The sequence below is a fragment of the Cyprinus carpio genome, chromosome A4 (assembly GCF_018340385.1).
Source record: "Cyprinus carpio isolate SPL01 chromosome A4, ASM1834038v1, whole genome shotgun sequence".
Classification (NCBI taxonomy): Eukaryota; Metazoa; Chordata; class Actinopteri; order Cypriniformes; family Cyprinidae; genus Cyprinus; species Cyprinus carpio.
The window spans coordinates 21,141,683-21,159,446 of NC_056575.1; positions in this window are offsets into that span (position 1 = coordinate 21,141,683).

A 17,764-nucleotide genomic window follows, 5' to 3' on the forward strand; every position below is an offset into this window, starting at 1 on the left:
TGTGCACCGAGTCCATAGACGGCACAGACGGGATCGCAGTGAATGACGTGATTGACATTGCCTGGCTAGTCTCTAAGCTAACGCCTACGTGCCTGTAATGAATATGATTATGCATCGTTACAGTAGAGTTATTGTAAGACAATTTGACTTAACAAAGTTTAACGTTACACAAAACTTCTCCTTTTCTTCTAATTCAAAATAATCCCACACCTTGCTCTTCTTTTGCCTGGTCACGTTTGAGCTCGCCACAACTGACACGAAGAAAACTCATGCGAGGTCTGAGGTAGAAATGCCCAGATACACTTTTAAAAAATTATGTATTATTTTTCAAATATTTTATTTTAAGTTATTTAAAATGTTTTAAATGTAACAATGGTAACTTAATGGTAAAATAAAATTATGGTAATTTGAATGATAATTATATTGTTGTTGTTTTTTTACTGTTGTGTAATCGACTATTGTTTTCAATGTTGACTCAGTGTCATAGAAACTGTACCGTTTAGATGACTAGTCTCTCCCTTTAACCAAACTTTTGTATGTCTGTCTGACAAAACATTTTATGCAATCTATTTTTATGCAATTTCACTTTGCTTTGAGAAGTCTACTTTTTAAATACTTAAAGACAATTTAAAGTAGTACTTTTTATTTTTACTCAGGTATGTTTTTAACCAGATACTTTTAATTGAGTGATATTTTTAGTGATTATCTGTCATTTTTGAGTACTTTTACACTCCTACAGTTATTGTTCTTATATGTATGATTTCAATAAGGAATTTTCAATTAAAATCTATTTTAAGGTAAAAGTTCAACAACAAATATTTATTTTAGTGAATATTTTTCAGTCATGCTCCATGTTTGCTGTGCAGTAATACTGAAATCATATTGTGGTTATTTTTGGTAGGGGCAGGGTGGAGGCAGACAGTTTTAATGAACAGTGTCTTGATGCAGAAACACATCACACCTGAGGCCAGAGGTCACTGCTCCATCGCTCTTCACAGATACACAGCTGCACTCTGGAGATGCTGCGCTCTGCTTCAGGCTCTGAACAACATCTTCCTCCTCTCTCTTCATCAGTGCTCTTCTGTGTCTTCATGACAAATTCAGCTCTGCATTTGTTAATGTGAGGAACATAAATGATACATAACACACATATAATAAACAATTATATTTAACAGTGTTACTCTATATATAATACAATATAAATGTATTTATCTTTTCAACAAAATGATAGAGATTTTGGTCATTTCACTATAAAGTCAAAAGTAGCTGTGTCTGCATGACGAGTTTTGCCCACTGAGTGAACTCTGAATCTGAATTATCCTGGATTCTTTGACACAAAACATGTTTTATTCCTAAATAAATAATTAAATTAAATATTAACATTAACCATAGCTAAACCATTGATAATTCTCAATATGGAAATCTGTAGCTGTATGAGAGCAGTAAAGTCAGACTGGTTTGTAATAAGTGAAGCTGTTTGTGGAGTTGTTCAATCATCCTCTGCTGAGATCTTGAGAGATCTTTTATTTGCAGTGGCTCATTAAACACTGGGGATTTTGCAGTGTGGATAATCAAGCACTGCCATTGAAAATGTATTTTAAAAATATATGTGAAATTGTTTTTTAAAATGTACAATATGTAAAACATTTTTAAATGTATGTATTCAGAGTTCAGAGATAGAGTACAGGTGTTTCTGGTGTCACCGTTGCACTATTGAGGAACAAGAACAAACTCAACTCCTGATTTAATACCATATTTAGTGTTTTATAAACAGTATTTGTTGTTAAATGTTTATCAAGTGGCATACAAGTAATTAAAAAAAAAAACAGTAACACTTTATTTTAAGGTGTCCTTGTTACACATTACATGTACTTACTATTATAATAACAATTAATTACGTATAATTACATGCAAGTAACTCTAAGCCAAACCCAAATCCTAAAACCTGTTGAATTAGTTTTTGTTGTCTGGTGTATTTGACAGTTTGAGGTGTTGCATTTTGGGGATGTTTTATTATTGACGTGTGTTCCCTGTCAATTTGGTTGTGTTTATGTTTCCATGTCTGCATCTGAAAGCAAAAAAAAGACCTTCGGAGGAAGCATTTCAAGGTAGGAAGGCATCAAGGCACCTCCAAATCCAAAGTTAGCTTCACTTCCTGTCTTATGAGATGCCTTCATCTAATCGATTTTTGTACACAGCATAGATATATCCTTCACTGCCTTTGATATCCCACAATCCTGTGCATTCCATTCCGTAATGGTTGAGCTAAAGGAGGCATCTGAAAGTTGTGTCTGGTGGTCAGTTTGTGTGTAAATGTTTCACAAGTTCACGCTTACATATAATTAGCAGAAGTATGATAATGTGTATTTGGCGTGCTGTCCGGGGAAGGGCTCCGAGCTCGGGAATGGCCCGAACCTAGAGTACCCCCCTCCCCGTATAGTGTAAAATGAACTTGAAGTGAGGAGATGGGGTGGAGGAGGGATGCTGATAAACTGTCAATGGATAGAGGTAAGTCAGCGGTATTTATACTATGGTGTTGATCAACTTGAGTGCGCTCCACCGGTGTTGATTAGGCTAAGTATCTGATGCGCTCCTCCCAAACCTTGTTAATAAACATCACATGTTGCTGACCACCTATTTGCACTTTTGATGTTATTTCTAGTGAGAAATCAGTATTATTGTAATTAAATATTTGCATAATTATCAGTTTCGTGAAGTGCTTTTGTGCACAAATGCTGCCTGCAGATTCTAATTTAACAGAAATTAGCTCACTGGAAATACGTCTTTCTTTCAGGTAGACTGATAGTTTTCCCGCCTTGCTAAATGTTGGGCTATGATCAATAAGTTTATTTGCTACAAATGATTTTGATAAAATCAAAACGTGGACGGTGAAGCTGGGTCAGCTGAGCGCGAGACGCGCGATGTGAAGCGACAGCAGCTGACGGATGATCCGCTTGGTCTAAGCCTGCCTGCCAAACATTACGTTCACAAACATTGACGATTTTCTCAAAAATAATGATTAATTGATCAATTGAGAATGGTTGTTTAGTGTAGCTGATAATAATAATATGGGATGCTGGAAAATACTGAATATAAAAAGAGTAGGGTGATTGAGTGCAGGCATGTTTCACCCCAGTAACATGACTAACACATCGTTCCTCGGCCAAAAAACCAGATCGAGTTCCCAGTTCAGCTGAGAGTCTATATATCTTATGGGGCAAATATGCTGATCGTAATGATTATGTGCGTCTGCAGTACAAGGTGTGAATCCTCTGCTCTTGTGAATGCAAACTATTACATGTTCAAAAAACAGTCAGTAAAAACAAACCCAAATTTGGGTCCTAAATATAGGACCGAAAACCCATTTTGGGTGAACTTTTCAACCCATTAATAATAGGTTGTTATTACCCAGCTATAAGGGTTCATTTAACCCCAGATTCCATTCAAAGTTGTTAATTTCTTGAACTAGCTTATTTTTTACATTCAATATGTTTAAGATTAAATCAACACATCCTGATAAGCTGGCACTAAACAATAATCCACAAAAGACTAGGTGTTCATGTTAATTCCTCTTATTTTCCTTTAATCATACATTTCCGCCATTGTTTATATCGTTTTTACGAGGCTATACATGAATCTGGGTTGTTAAACTGCAGGTGGTGCTGCACTTTGCGAACACAGCTGTTGTTTAATTTAAAAGTTCACAGGCAGAGGTGGAAAATAACGAATTACATTTACTCGCGTTACTGTAATTGAGTAGCTGTTTTGTGTACTTCTACTTTTGTAAAGTAAGTTTTAAAATCTGTACTTTTACTTTTATTAAGGTTTTGTTTGAAAGTATTGTACTTCGCTACATTTAAAACACATTTAATTACTGCAGTCCAAAAAAAAAAAAAACAAAAAAAAAATCGCTCCCTGGAAACTAACGGCAGAAATAATGGGCAGGAGGGCAAAAATGGCCTAAAAATCACAAGAAAAGAATGCAGACGGAAGAAACAGGCGTTAGTGGTGCGGGACACCGCTGAAAACGAAACCCAATCATAGTCTTGAAAAGTTGAACTCGAAGGAAATGAAGTGAACCCTGGCCATAGTTTATGCTCTATTAATGCAGTGTAAGCTGTGCTTACCTAGGGAGACCAAACCAGCAGCTTATAAAAGTTCCGCAAGAATACAATCCCTGTCGCAATGTCATGTAGAGGTAAGCTAAATAAACTGGCATCGTACATCGCATTGGTGGATGTAAAATGAAGCTTTGACATTTTTAGCAAGAGGTTTCTGCATCAAATTAGCCAAAAAGACAGTGGGGTGGGTGTGCGATATATTCGTCTGCGATCTCTCATAATTTGTTTTATTTTTAATATGTGCTCACGATTTAGAGTGCGTTTCTTTCACTGTAATCACAATTCAGTCTTGTAAAATGCATTTAGAATGATCCAAACTAAAATATAGGTGCAGAAACATGTACATATTTTTTATCATTTCATTCGTAATCTAAATCACACAAAAATGCCGCTTTTTCCGCCAAAAATCATCATGATACACCACACAACACACACAACACACACATATACATAAGAATATTTTTTACAACAGGTCAGTAAACAAGTTAATTAAGAGACTTTCGTTTTAGCACCATATTGCCTTTCTTTTGCTCTATTTCTACAACAAAAAGAATTCTAAACCCGGGCCACCAAGCACAGTTTTGCGTATCTGAGCACAGACGGGTTTCATATCCTTAATGAATCAACCGTTTAATTATCGGTGTTCAATCGCAATGACTCACTTATACAGTGACTTTGCTGAACCCCACTGGTCATTTTAATTTCACATTTAAAGTATCTTTCGATTTTTTTTTTTTTAAATAATTAATTTCTTATAATTTCAAATGCGTATTCAACATTTTATGTCTTGAATATCAAAACATTATTCATGCATTTGTAACTGCAGGTTAAATGCATTCATGTCCTGCACTAAACAGTGTGTAAATACATCTAAATGCCACTTCCGATGAAGCTTCTGCATTTCCTCTGCATTGAAAGATGAGTTTGTTGATACTGATTTGCCTGGTAACAGCCCAAATGTCTTATTATTCTAAATAACTGATTCCTTTAATTAAAAACAACTAGTTTGAGATTAATAGCCCTATCCCAGGGGTGTCAAACTCAGTTACTGGAGGGCCGTAGTCCTGAAGAGTTTAGTTCTAACCCTGCTCCAGCACACATATCATGTAGTTTTCAAATAAGCCTAAAGTATTAGATTAGCTGGATCAGGTGTGTTTAATTAAGGTTATATCTAAACATGTACTGTGGCCCTCCAGGAACTGAGTTCGACACCCTTGGCCTGTCCCATTTTTGCCTCCCTCCCACTGTTAAAATGTAACAAGTAATTTTTACTCTGAGTAAATTTTAAATGAGCTACTTTTTACTTTTACTTGAGTAGATTTTTAAACTGGTACTTTTACTTGTAATTAAGTAAAATTTCATTAATGTAATTGTACTTCTACTTGAGTAGAATATTTGTGTACTCTTTCCACCTCTGGTTCTGGGAGACTGAATCTAAGAAATTTGCAATACTTCAAAATACGCATAAAAGCAGGGAAATGGAAACCCAGCTAATGAGAACAGAAACTTTAGACAAAACAGTCCCCCTTTCATTTTTGTCAAGGACTGGTCCATTAGACACTGACCACAAGAGGTCTTTGTCCACCTTCACCTGTTTTAGACGTCCATCACATCCCTCACTGCTGCAGTCAGACTGAATCTGATCATGGATGGCAAAGGGACATCGAGGCTATTGCCTGAGTGCTCAGATAGGATGAGGAAGACCATGATGACGCCTAAAACACACAGTTTTAAAGCAAGAGTGGGAGAACATGTGCAGGACAATCTGACTGCATCTGTTCCAAACATTTGTGTGCCTGCTCTCCATGAGCACAACTATCTGTAAAACGTTTACACAGATTAAAATGTTTTATAATTCATGTTGTCAGCTTTGTATTTCTTGCTAAATTTCTTTTCATATGCTGGATAAACTGAATGTGAGGGAACTACACTTGATCAACAAAACAAACTTAACTTAACGTAACATACTGTATACCATAAACCAATGCTAAATAACCTTCACACACCTTATCCTGAAATCTCAGTTGATTAACCCAAACCTGGCTTACTCGAGGTATGCTGGTTCCAAATACACATCTGGGCGTAAGTTCAGTCAACTCAGAGTATGTTTATGATTAACACACAAGACATTCTCAACAGAGTGACCAATCGACGAGTCACCATGGAAAAAGATGCTAAGAATAAACACACCATGCTGCTGCTTTCTTCTTTTGTTCAATGCTCATTTACATATTGCATAGTGCCGCCTAATTGATGGTTGTGCAATCATGTTTCAATTTGTTTTTCCATTTAATCTTTTACACTGCAAAAAATGTTTTTCAAGCTTAGATTTTTTTGTCTTGTTTCCAGCCAACATATCTAAAAATTCTTAAATCAAGGATTTTTTAGACAAGTAAAAATTATTGTCTTGTTTTTAGAAAGAAACTTGTCAAAATTAAGTGAGTTTTAGCTTGAAACAATCAAAATAATCTGCCAATGGGCTAAGCAAAATAATCTTGTTTTCTGTTTGAAATAAGATTATTTTGCTTACCCCATTGGCAGATTATTATTATTTAGATTTTTTTGCATTACACCAAATTAATGTATATTATATATTATATAATATATAAACGTTTAAATGTTTTATCACTTTTTGGCTTAAACAATGGTTTAGGCACTACACAACTCCAAGAATCCAAAGAAAACTGGAGTGGTAATCTTTTGAGTGAAAACAAGCTTACAGGCTTCAGTACATTGACCGCCCGCAATGACTTCTGGGATTTAATGATTCCGTTGACTCAAGTCTGCATCCGATGCACACTCGATATCAAGAACTCATTCGGGTAATTTAATGCATCCTCTGTACTTGCATTCATGATGATTGGAACTGAACTTTGATGGTAGATGATGCAGAGTATGAGAACACAAGGACGCATAATGCACATAACACATACTCAGAATGTTCATGTGTGTTACAGTGTGAGCATTACAAATGACACCTGGAGATAATGAGTAAAATTACTAGAGATGCACCGATCGCAATTGTCTTGGCCGGTTCCGATTTCCAATTTTGCCCGTGTCTGACAGCTCATCAAAAATCCCGGTCCGAGCCCGCCTTTTCCCCCCTTCTCCCAAAACAGCGTATACTACTGTTTCAGCTATTATAAATAGTTCAGTTTTGTATGTAATGGCAAAATGATTATATTCTGTTTTTTTTTTTTTATTATTAAGTTAATTTCGTTATTAATTAACGTTTGGAGCAATTTGTTGTTCGTTAAATATAAGTTTTTGTTTTAAAGTAGGCGGCCACCGGCAGACAGTGAGCTGATCATGCCCAGTTGATCAATTTAGCCTTTGCAAATCATCACGACTAAAATAGAGATACTAAAACACTTCAAGCATATAACAATGTTTAAACCTGAAACCTGGCTAAAACCAAATGATTATACTGGTCTAAATGAGTCTACTCCACCAAACTACTGTTATAAACATGAGCCCCATCAGACTGGTCGTGGGGGAGGTGTAGCAACAATATATAGTGATATTCTCAATGTTACCCAGAAAACAGGGTACAGGTTTAAATCATTCGAAATATTTTTGCTTAATGTTACACTGTCAGATATGCAAAAGAAATCTATCATATCTCTTGCTCTGGCTACTGTGTATAGACCATCAGGGCCGTATACAGAATTCCTAAAAAATTTGATTTCCTCTCAGACCTGTTGGTTACGTGATAAAACTCTAATTTTAAATTTTAACATTCACGTTGATAATACAAATGATGGATTAGGACTTGGCGCTTACTGACTTATTAAACTGTTTTGGAGTAAAAGCAAAAATGTCACCGGACCCACTCCATCGCCTTTAACGCCACACGCTAGATTGAGTATATCGCATGGAATTGGATCTAACTGATATAGATGCTCATTTACCTCAAAGTGATGATGTTACTGACCATTTCCTCTTGTATACAGTACCCGCTGATTGATCGATAATTAATAACTATATGGCTTTCGTTATCATCCCTGCAGAACTATTGTTCCAGCCACCAAAGACAGATTCGCAAATAACCTGCCTGATTTATCTCAACTGTGTACCCATAAATACACATGAACTAGATGAAATGCCTGGTAACATGGGCACCATCTTCTCTAATACATTGTTAAACTGTTGGCCCATCAAATTGAAAAAGGTTAGAGAATAGCGTGCTGTGCCATGGTGCAACAGTAGCCACTGCAGCTCTCAGAAAGAAAGCTCGTAGTCTTGGTGCAAATGGAGAAAAAACTAACTTGGAAGTTTTTAGAAGTGCGTGGAAAAACAGGTATGTCAGCTATACACAGGCTCTAAAAACTGCCAGGGCGAGCATATCCACAAATATAGCAGTGGCTAGATTAACAAATAACTTTTTTTATTTAGCACAGTGGCTAGATTAACAAATAACCAGAAGCCACCGATCTAAATATTCCCCTTACAGTTAAATAGTAATGACTTTATGAATTCCTTCACTGATTAAATACATAACATCAGAAATACAATAACAAATGTAGATTCTACAATGTCTAATACTTTAGTTTTATCCATCGCACCCAAAGACTACTTTGGTAGTCTTTGGTAGACAACTATAGGACAGGAAGAGCTAAATAAACTTATCACTGCATATTTAAATGGGGAGCCATCTCATTTATCACCAGTAAAATATGGAGTGCCACAGGATCTGTCTAGGTCCTCTGCTATTTTTCAATATACATGGTTGCCCCTTGGTAATATCCTCATTAGAAAATGCAGGATTAGTTTTCCACTGTTATGCTGATGATACTCAACTATATATCTCAACAAGACCAGGTGAAACTTCCTAAATTATCTAAGCTAACAGAGTGTGTTAAAAATGTAAAAGATTGGATGAATAATAATTTTCTCATATTAAATTCAGATAAGACAGAGATATTACTTATTAGACCAAAAAATATTACACAGAATCTAAGTAGATTACAATTTGCAATTAGGCGGATGTACTGTTACTTCCTCTACTGTCAAAAAATCACGGGTGTTATATTAGACAGTAACTTGTCTTTTTGAAAATCATATTTCCCATGTTACCAAAAACAGCATTCTTCCATCTTAGAAACATTGCCAAGCTACGAAACATGTTACCTGTTTCTGATGCCGAAAAGCTAGTTCATGTATTCATGACCTCTAGACTGGACTATTGTAATGCACTGCTAGGTGGTTGTCCTTCATCTTCAATAAACAAGCTACAGGTAGTCCAAAAATGCAGCGGCTAGAGTCCTTACCAGGTCAAGAAAATATGATCATATTAAACCCCCAATTTTACAGTCTCTGCACTGGCTACCTATTAAGTTCCGTATCGTAAAAAGCACTATACAAATAAACTTGAATTGAATTGAATTGAATTAAACGTTAAACCAAGATAAATGTGCGCTATATCCAAAAGCGATCACTTGCATTTTTTCCGTGGATACGCTGTCATTTTTGCTCAAAAGTTAAGCGTAATTCATCAGTTGTAAATGTAAAGGGTCTACTTTTATTTTTGTTCACTCACAATATCAACAAAACATTGTGCTTTTATAAAATAAAGAAAACAAACATGATGCGCTTTTTGCCGTCTTGTCTTGAACAGGAGCACTTCACAAAAATGAACCGAAACTCAGCGAATACATGCCTAACAGACATGATAAATATATCTATAGAAAGCTTTAAATTAATACATAACAAAATGAAACGTATCGAAAACAAAAACTCTTTCATAATCCGTATAGATGCATTTCTTAAAGGCGCGTCTGATTAGGAGATGGCGAGCACTGCATGTGACTAATTGGCTTGCTGTTTGTCGTGGTAATTAAATCCAAACTCTTTCATATGCAGCTTTTCCCGAAGCACTGGGAACTTTTAATAACTCCCCACGCTCCAACTTCTCCCTGATGCTCTGCATGGTCAACTGTCACCTGTATGCTAATGCGTGCATATGTGCATTGTGTATGCGATGTATAATATTTATAATATAATCATTGTAAGTATTTCATACAGTAGCCTATGTGTGCTCTGCGTATATATGGGAACAATAAAAGGAGAGAAGCTAAATGAGCCAGAGCCTGATCTGTAAAAAAAAAAAAAAAAAAAAAAAAAAAAAATTTGCCCTGAGCCCGGCCTAAATGGATTCAGCGTGTTGGGCCCCGTCGGAATCCGACGGGCTTGCAGACCTCTACTAAGGCTGAGGCTGGAAGTCAGTTTAGTTGCTGTTCTTTTCGTCTTTTCTTCACTGATTTAGCTTGTTAACAGCAGATGTTCAAATTTTTTGAAGAAAATGTCAGGAACTTCATACCAACCTTTCGAAAACATTCCTCTAACATAAAGTAAACTGTAAATTTTAACATTTCCATAACAGAAACAGAATGTTTGGAAAAAATTCTTAGAAAAACAAAAAGTTAGCTGGGAATACACAGCAATGACCTATTTTCACATACCCCTTTCCTTCTGTAAGAGGTCTCTTTCAGCTTGTCCGAAGCTTCTTCCAGTTGTTGTGGCATCTGTAGTGGCCTGGTTAGCGGTTCCAATTCAGGATCATCAGAACTGTTGTTATGAGTTAAAATTCACTGAATGGTCGTGAGAGAGAGTTCAATCTTGTCTAGCGTCATGAAGATGTCCCTTACATATAGTGGTGTGCAAGAAACATCTGAAATATAAAAATACATCTAATTGTCCTATGGCCCTTTTTGACCACAAGCGATTACAACGAGGTATAGGTAGTGGTGTGTGATGTCACAATTTTATAAAGTGGAAGATTAAAATGTCTGAATACAAAAGCTGCTTTTAAAGAAATATTGTAGTATTGCACTAGTGCACATTCCAACACACATACATTATTATATACTCTTCAACATGACAATTCATATTTAGTAGTATTCAGGTGACATTACAGTTTATTTTTGCCAGCATTTTAAAGCTTTGCTAGTAAAACTATTTATTCATACAATGTTCTGACACGTGCTTTATGAGTGTGTATATCCTGTCAAACATGGCTTGGTACTAAGTAGTTTATTTGCCTCTAATTGCAGTAAAACTGTTAACTTTTCTATGAAAATTCTTGCATGACAATGATCAAGAATCCAACTTACTTTGAGAACCTGGAGTTGTATTCAGAATCAGAGTACTAGTGATGTAGCAACCTAAATTGCAAAATAACACGTTAAAACTGTGTACAATTTGAATGTCACCGTAAGCAAATTGTCTAGTGATGACAGACATACCTTTGCCACTGCTCTGTGACATAGACCTGGTTGGTGTTACATCCAAATTTGTGGCCAAACCTTTAAGGATAATAGATGGCATTCTCTACAACACAATTCTTCCCAAAATTTTTCATGCTCAGACCCACATGTAATCTTTAAATATTTTGTTTAGTTAGCATCAAAAATAGGGAAGTTCATTGTGGTTATTACCATTAACAACCGAAATGCATGAACAAATCATTAACCATTAACTGACAATATAATGATAAATTAGAATTTAATTAAATTGGAATAGACAAGTGTCTGTGACTTGTTAAAAATAAATATATTTTCCAGGGCTTTGGTTTTGCATGTGCAAAAAGCAGTATAAACAGAACATGAGGATTCATCGCCACATCACACACCTGCAGCACTTCACTGAACTGAAAAAAATAAAAACTAAAATAAAATCATAGGCTGTAAATAAAAGGAATAAACAAAATATATTTTACTTAACAGATTAACAAAATTAAGAAAAAAATGTAACTAGTATATATACTGAGTGACATGCAGCAGTCCACAAATAAGTTCACGGAAAGGAAACTGAGACAACTGAAAGCGGATCACGTTTGTACACAAATAAATAGGGGTGTAACAATAAATCGATATAGATCGATACATCAGTCTAATGTCTAAGGTTCAGGGCTTAATTTGTGCCGAAACAAGCCGGATCTGGTACCTCCGAAATCTGATCCGGCACCTCATTTTGGCGGATCCCCCTCCTCCAGGGGCAGCGTCTCCGTATAGCAGAGTAGAGCTCTGAATTTTTTACACCCCTCGGGCCGGCTTCGGGCCAATTTTCACGTCATAGCGGGTAGGGTCTGTTTTAGGCTTCTCCTCATTTTTATAACGGTGTTAAGTGTCTCGTAGCAATATGGTGCGTGCTGTCAGCAGCTGAACATTTCTGCGTTCAAATGCACGCAATAAACTTAAATTTGCCGCAAAGCACCAGCAAAAGTAGATACCATAAATGTGTCAGGGGAAAATAGTAAGGAGATATTTGAATTATTTGGGTCATTCCTGGTATGCGGTAATATTTTGACTTCATAAGTTTTGGAAAAAAAGTTACATGATTTTTATGTTTTATGCATTCTACCAAAATAGTGACATGTTTAACTATTAGGAATGCATATTGGTCAAGCTCGGGGACTCAAAAAATAATAATTATAGGTAGATTGTTCAGACACTGGCCATGAAAATACTCCACCCTGGTAGGGACATACAGATAGTTATCACAACATGTTAATAATGTAAATGTTAAATAATAATGAGCTTTTCTCCTTGTGCCATCTTTTTGTCTTGCATGGTTTCCCATCTGTAATGTGTTTAAAAACAAAGGATAGATCAAAACAATACCAAAATACTTAATAATAAAATTTTCTTAGATATGCAGTTCCTTATCACAATCAATCATGGTGGCAAAACAATTATCTGTTCCTTATCACAATCAATCATGGTGGCAAAACAATTATCTGTTCAGATGGCTAGAGAAATAATTACAAATTAGAGAGGACAGACATAATAAATTATTTTTTATTTATATTTGATTAAAAATAAAGATGTTATAAATCATTTGGATTAACAAACAAACAAACACAAAAACCATCACAAGAAAGAACAGTAGTGGACAGTGATGCCTTTTTTGTGTTTTTTATTATAATGAAAATTTGGATGGAAAAAATGGATGCTGCGTTAATTTTATTAAATATTTTAATATTTCCATGCTCAGCCTAGTGGGTGGTCTTTTTTTTTTACCTCCAAGATCGAGTTCTGTACCAGTGACCTGGGAGCTTAAGGGTTCTGCACAGTATCTTATAAATATATATATAGAGAGAGAGAGAGAGAGAGAGAGAGAGAGAGAGAGAGAGAGAGAGAAAGAGAGAGAAAGTTATTTATTATATGTACTAATTCAAATACCATTTATTCTGTAAAATGATATTTCAAGAGCTGTTAGGCCAGCAGCTCATTGAGTGATCAACAACATTTAGCTAGCTAAACCCTCATAGATTAAAAGAATTTTCTTATAACTATGTCAGATTTGTTTTTAAAGTTTTTGATAGGACAAACATTCTCTATAATATAGCCTAACAGGGTGGGACTTTAAAGATGGGACAAGCAGAATAACTTTTTTAAAAACTAAAAAAAAAGTTAACTCAGCTTACCTCAGTTTGTACAGTTGAATTCCAGTGGGAAAAATTAATTATGTCACTTCTTGAAAATGGTCTCTCTTTACATGTATGATTAGAGGCAGTTTAGCCTAGTCTATAACATAATTAAACTAATTTTGAGTTTTTTTTATCATTATATGGTTTAAAAAATAACTTTTACAAAAAAAAAACTATATTTTCAAATGATTTATATGTATTATTAGCGGCAGTTTGGCCTAGTCTATAACATAATCAATATCAACAAAAAGATGTGATGGTTTATATTTATTGTGGAAGTTGATTGCTTTGCACTGAGGACATCATAAAATTGAATGCATATATCAACAAAAAGATGTGTAAAATACAAAATAGCATTTTTAATGTCTATTATCTCTGTTTAAGTGATAAAGAAGACCTAAATATACAATTTAAGCCATATCTTATAAATATGTGACTCATTTTAGAGAAAATATGATTAAATAAATCAGAGACATAAAAGTCAATGTATAACAGGAATGACCCATTTACTAATAAACTAGTGTTTTCTGAGTCTGTGTTGCAAGGATGAAGTTTCCGATTCTGGCTCACCCCCTCTTCATTAGACACGCCTTTAGAGAGAAGTGCATCTTCACGGATTATGATTATAATGAAAGAGTTTTTGTTTTCGATTTGTTTTATTTCGTTAAGTAGTCATTTAAAGCTTTCTATAGATATATTTATCATGTCTGTGAGGCATCACTGAGTTTTGGTTCATTTTTGTTCTCCTGTTAAAGACGAGAAGTCAGAAAGCACATAATTTTTGTTTTTCCCCATTCTACAAAAGCACAACATTTGTTTATATTGTGAATGCACACAAATAAAAGCAGACCCTTCACAGCCACGAATGAACCTTAACCTTAATAAAAACTAAATGAAATATAATTACTTGCTATTACATACAAAACTGAACTATTTTAATAGCTGAAACAGTAGTATAAGCTGTTTAGGGAGAAGGGGGAAAAAGACAGGCTCGGGCCGGTAATTCTGATAAGCTGTCGGACACAGGCCAGGCTAGGGCCTAAATTTGAGGCCCATGCAGGGCTCTATGGCAGAGTATAGCAGTTGCCATACAATAACCCAGTCAAATATGCCGTGAAAAAACTATCCATTCTTCATATTTCTATTATAATCCATTATTATTATTTTAAATTAGAGGGTTTTACAAATATTTAACCAATGATCAGTATTGCAGCCTTGTCAGTAAAACTGCATAATGCCATTGATCCTCAAGCTCTCATAACCGCCACTTCCATCCGCCCATTCAGATTGACGCGACACAGCCTGAAGGAGACAGATCTCCGCTTTAAAGGGTAGACAAATAACCGCTCTGAATAGTACAGCATTTTCTTTTACTCAAACACTATGTCTGTCAGCTACAGCTTGCTTTGTGTGTTGGAAGACCGGAGAAATCGAGTGAAAAAAGTTAGTTCAGTCAGGCCACTGAGGCATAGTGGCTGGCGTAATTTCAGCTGACGCAGTCAGCTGTCAAATCGCTCCAATCACTACCATTCTCCTATTAAACATGGGACATATATACGTGCCACCACTGCTCGGTAAGTATGCTCAAATGGCTGGCAACCCTCCCTCCCTCCCCATTATAAGCACGAGCATATTACTGTGCACTAGGCATGGGCCGGTATGAGATTTTGATGGTATGATAACCTTAAGCAAAAATATCACGGTTTGACGGTATCACGGCATTGTTGTTAACAGATCTGAAATGTGTTATTTTTTAAATGACTGGGTAAAAATATATTTATTTATTGAAAATTAATATTTGAATAAATATTATTTTTTTCCCCTGGAACAATATACAGAATATTGAGCAACTACAGAATATAGACGTAGAAGTTGTTTATTTTATTTTGATTTGTTTCCTAAAAAACAAAAGAAAAAAATAAGGACTGACATCTTTATTTAACCTAAATCTGTAATTACAGTTATTTAATTTAGTTATTATAATCATATACATATCATTTATATTATTTCGTTATATAATAATAATCATACACATAATTTGATTTAATAATAACCCAATCTGAAGCAAAAACAGAATGTTCTGACAAGCTTTGTGAAATTGTACTACATGCCAGAACGTAAAAGGAAACCGAAAACAGCAGAAGCTCTGAATGAGATGCAGATTCACCTCTGACAGCAGGAGGCGCTTCTGGAACACAGATACAGACCAGATACAGTGCTTCTCCTTGTTACCGCTGTAAACAAAGCTGCTGCTTGAAACACTGCTTTAATATGAACTATACAGAGAGAGATGAAAAGAAAATACCACGTAAAAACTTTTCAGAAGACAGTCAGCTCCCCTCAGAAACACATTCATATAAACCCTCAAATCAATGTTGAGGATTTTCTTCCAATAGATTGTGTATCATGAACAGTGAGTTATCGTCCTGCTACAGTATTTTTTTCTCTCAGCGGTCCGTCTTTCAGCTGAATCTCTGGCTCTGTGCTGAAAGGACGCACAGACTATATAACAGAATATATCTTCTCACATAAATGACATTTTGAAAATGATTGCATTGCAACGCAGTTTGTTTAAGTCCAGAACAGAGCGGTGCAATTAAGGCAAAAACATCTCGGCATTACGAATGCATTTTGGCATCAAGAGGGGGCTTTCGGCCATCCGTGTGCATTGTCTGCACTCTACGCATGTTTTCGAGCCTAGGGCTCGCGCGCCGATGTGCAGTTCCGTGGATACTGAAAACTGTGTCGAGAACCGCCCGCGCAATATCGGCGTTGAGGATACTTTTGAAAAGTTGTGCGGACGGGGCTGGTTGCTAGACGGAAAGGGAACGCTGAAATGTGAGGTCCCCAGGCCTAAGTCTGGCCATCCCACACTCACGTGACTGACCGCCTGCCTCGCACCAACAGGAGGAGGAGGGGCCAGCATTACTCCCTACACTGCACGCAGTCTGCAGTGGGATTCCTTTCTTTCAGTCTTTGAGGAGACATGGAAAACAGCGCATACCGCAGGAACGGTATAATGGAAAATATTAGTGGTTTTGAAACCGTGTAATTTTCAAATCACGGTATACCTTGAAACCGGTAATTGGCCCATGCCTACCATACACCTTCTGGTTGCGTCTCTTTGTTTCAGATCACTAAGGCTTTCAAGTCCCGGCTGGCATGGACCTCACTGCTCATCCTCATAACCAAGCTACAGGATAGACGCCCCACTGCCACATCTACATCGACATTACCACTGTTCACTTTTAAAACATTATTAAGTGTCTTAATTGTCACGTATTTCCGCTTTCGATGGTCTCTGGGGGTTAACGTTTAAGCCTTGTATGTTCAATTAATTTGGGAGCAAGAACCCCCATAAGGAACCATACCACCAAAGAAAAATTGTGTTTAATAAACTCAAGTATCTTGCCAAATTGGTCCTGTCTGAACTAGGTTTTTTGCCATCTAGCCAATATACTTGTACATTTTTAATATCCTATGCATAAGCGCTTAATCATTTATATCATGAAATTTTGTCCAAGTGAATTAAACAACAAGAAAAACTAAGCACCCATATAGCAACAATAAACATTATATAACCTGTAAAAGTTGATGAAAGCATATAATGCGATGCACTTGCCTCAGATGCGGCCGTTCTGTTGACAGACAAAACACAGATCTCCTCATTCGCCAGCCAAAAACCTTGTTAACTCCATTTGAGCTTGTTTTTCATTTAGCCTGATGTTAAGTACAAGTGTCTGATACAATACCAACACTGACGACGCAGTGTTGTTTAATTATTGACTCCCCCCTTTCTTTCTTTCTTTTCCCCCCTGTATTTTAGTAGAGTGTGCCATGTATTTGTCAACACCCACAACAGACATCATATTGTGTGTATTTGGTTGCTTAAACTCAACAAACTATGAAAAATAACTCCTATAGATAAGTTTCCCGGGCATTTCCGGTTTACTTCCTGTTTCTGCCAAGAACTTCCGGCGCAGGCTGAGTAGTGGTGCAAAAATGGCGCTGGAATGGCAACATTCGACCGAAAAGCTTGTTAAAAATGGTGTTTTGACCATTCCGCATCCAAGTAAGGTAACATCATGGGCGGACAACATGTCAATATGGCCCAGCATAACAACATCCAAGATCTTTTCTTATTTTATTTATTCCATGGCGGTGGATGGGAATGCAATTAATAACCTGAAAAGCTCTGAGGCGTTTCAGTACC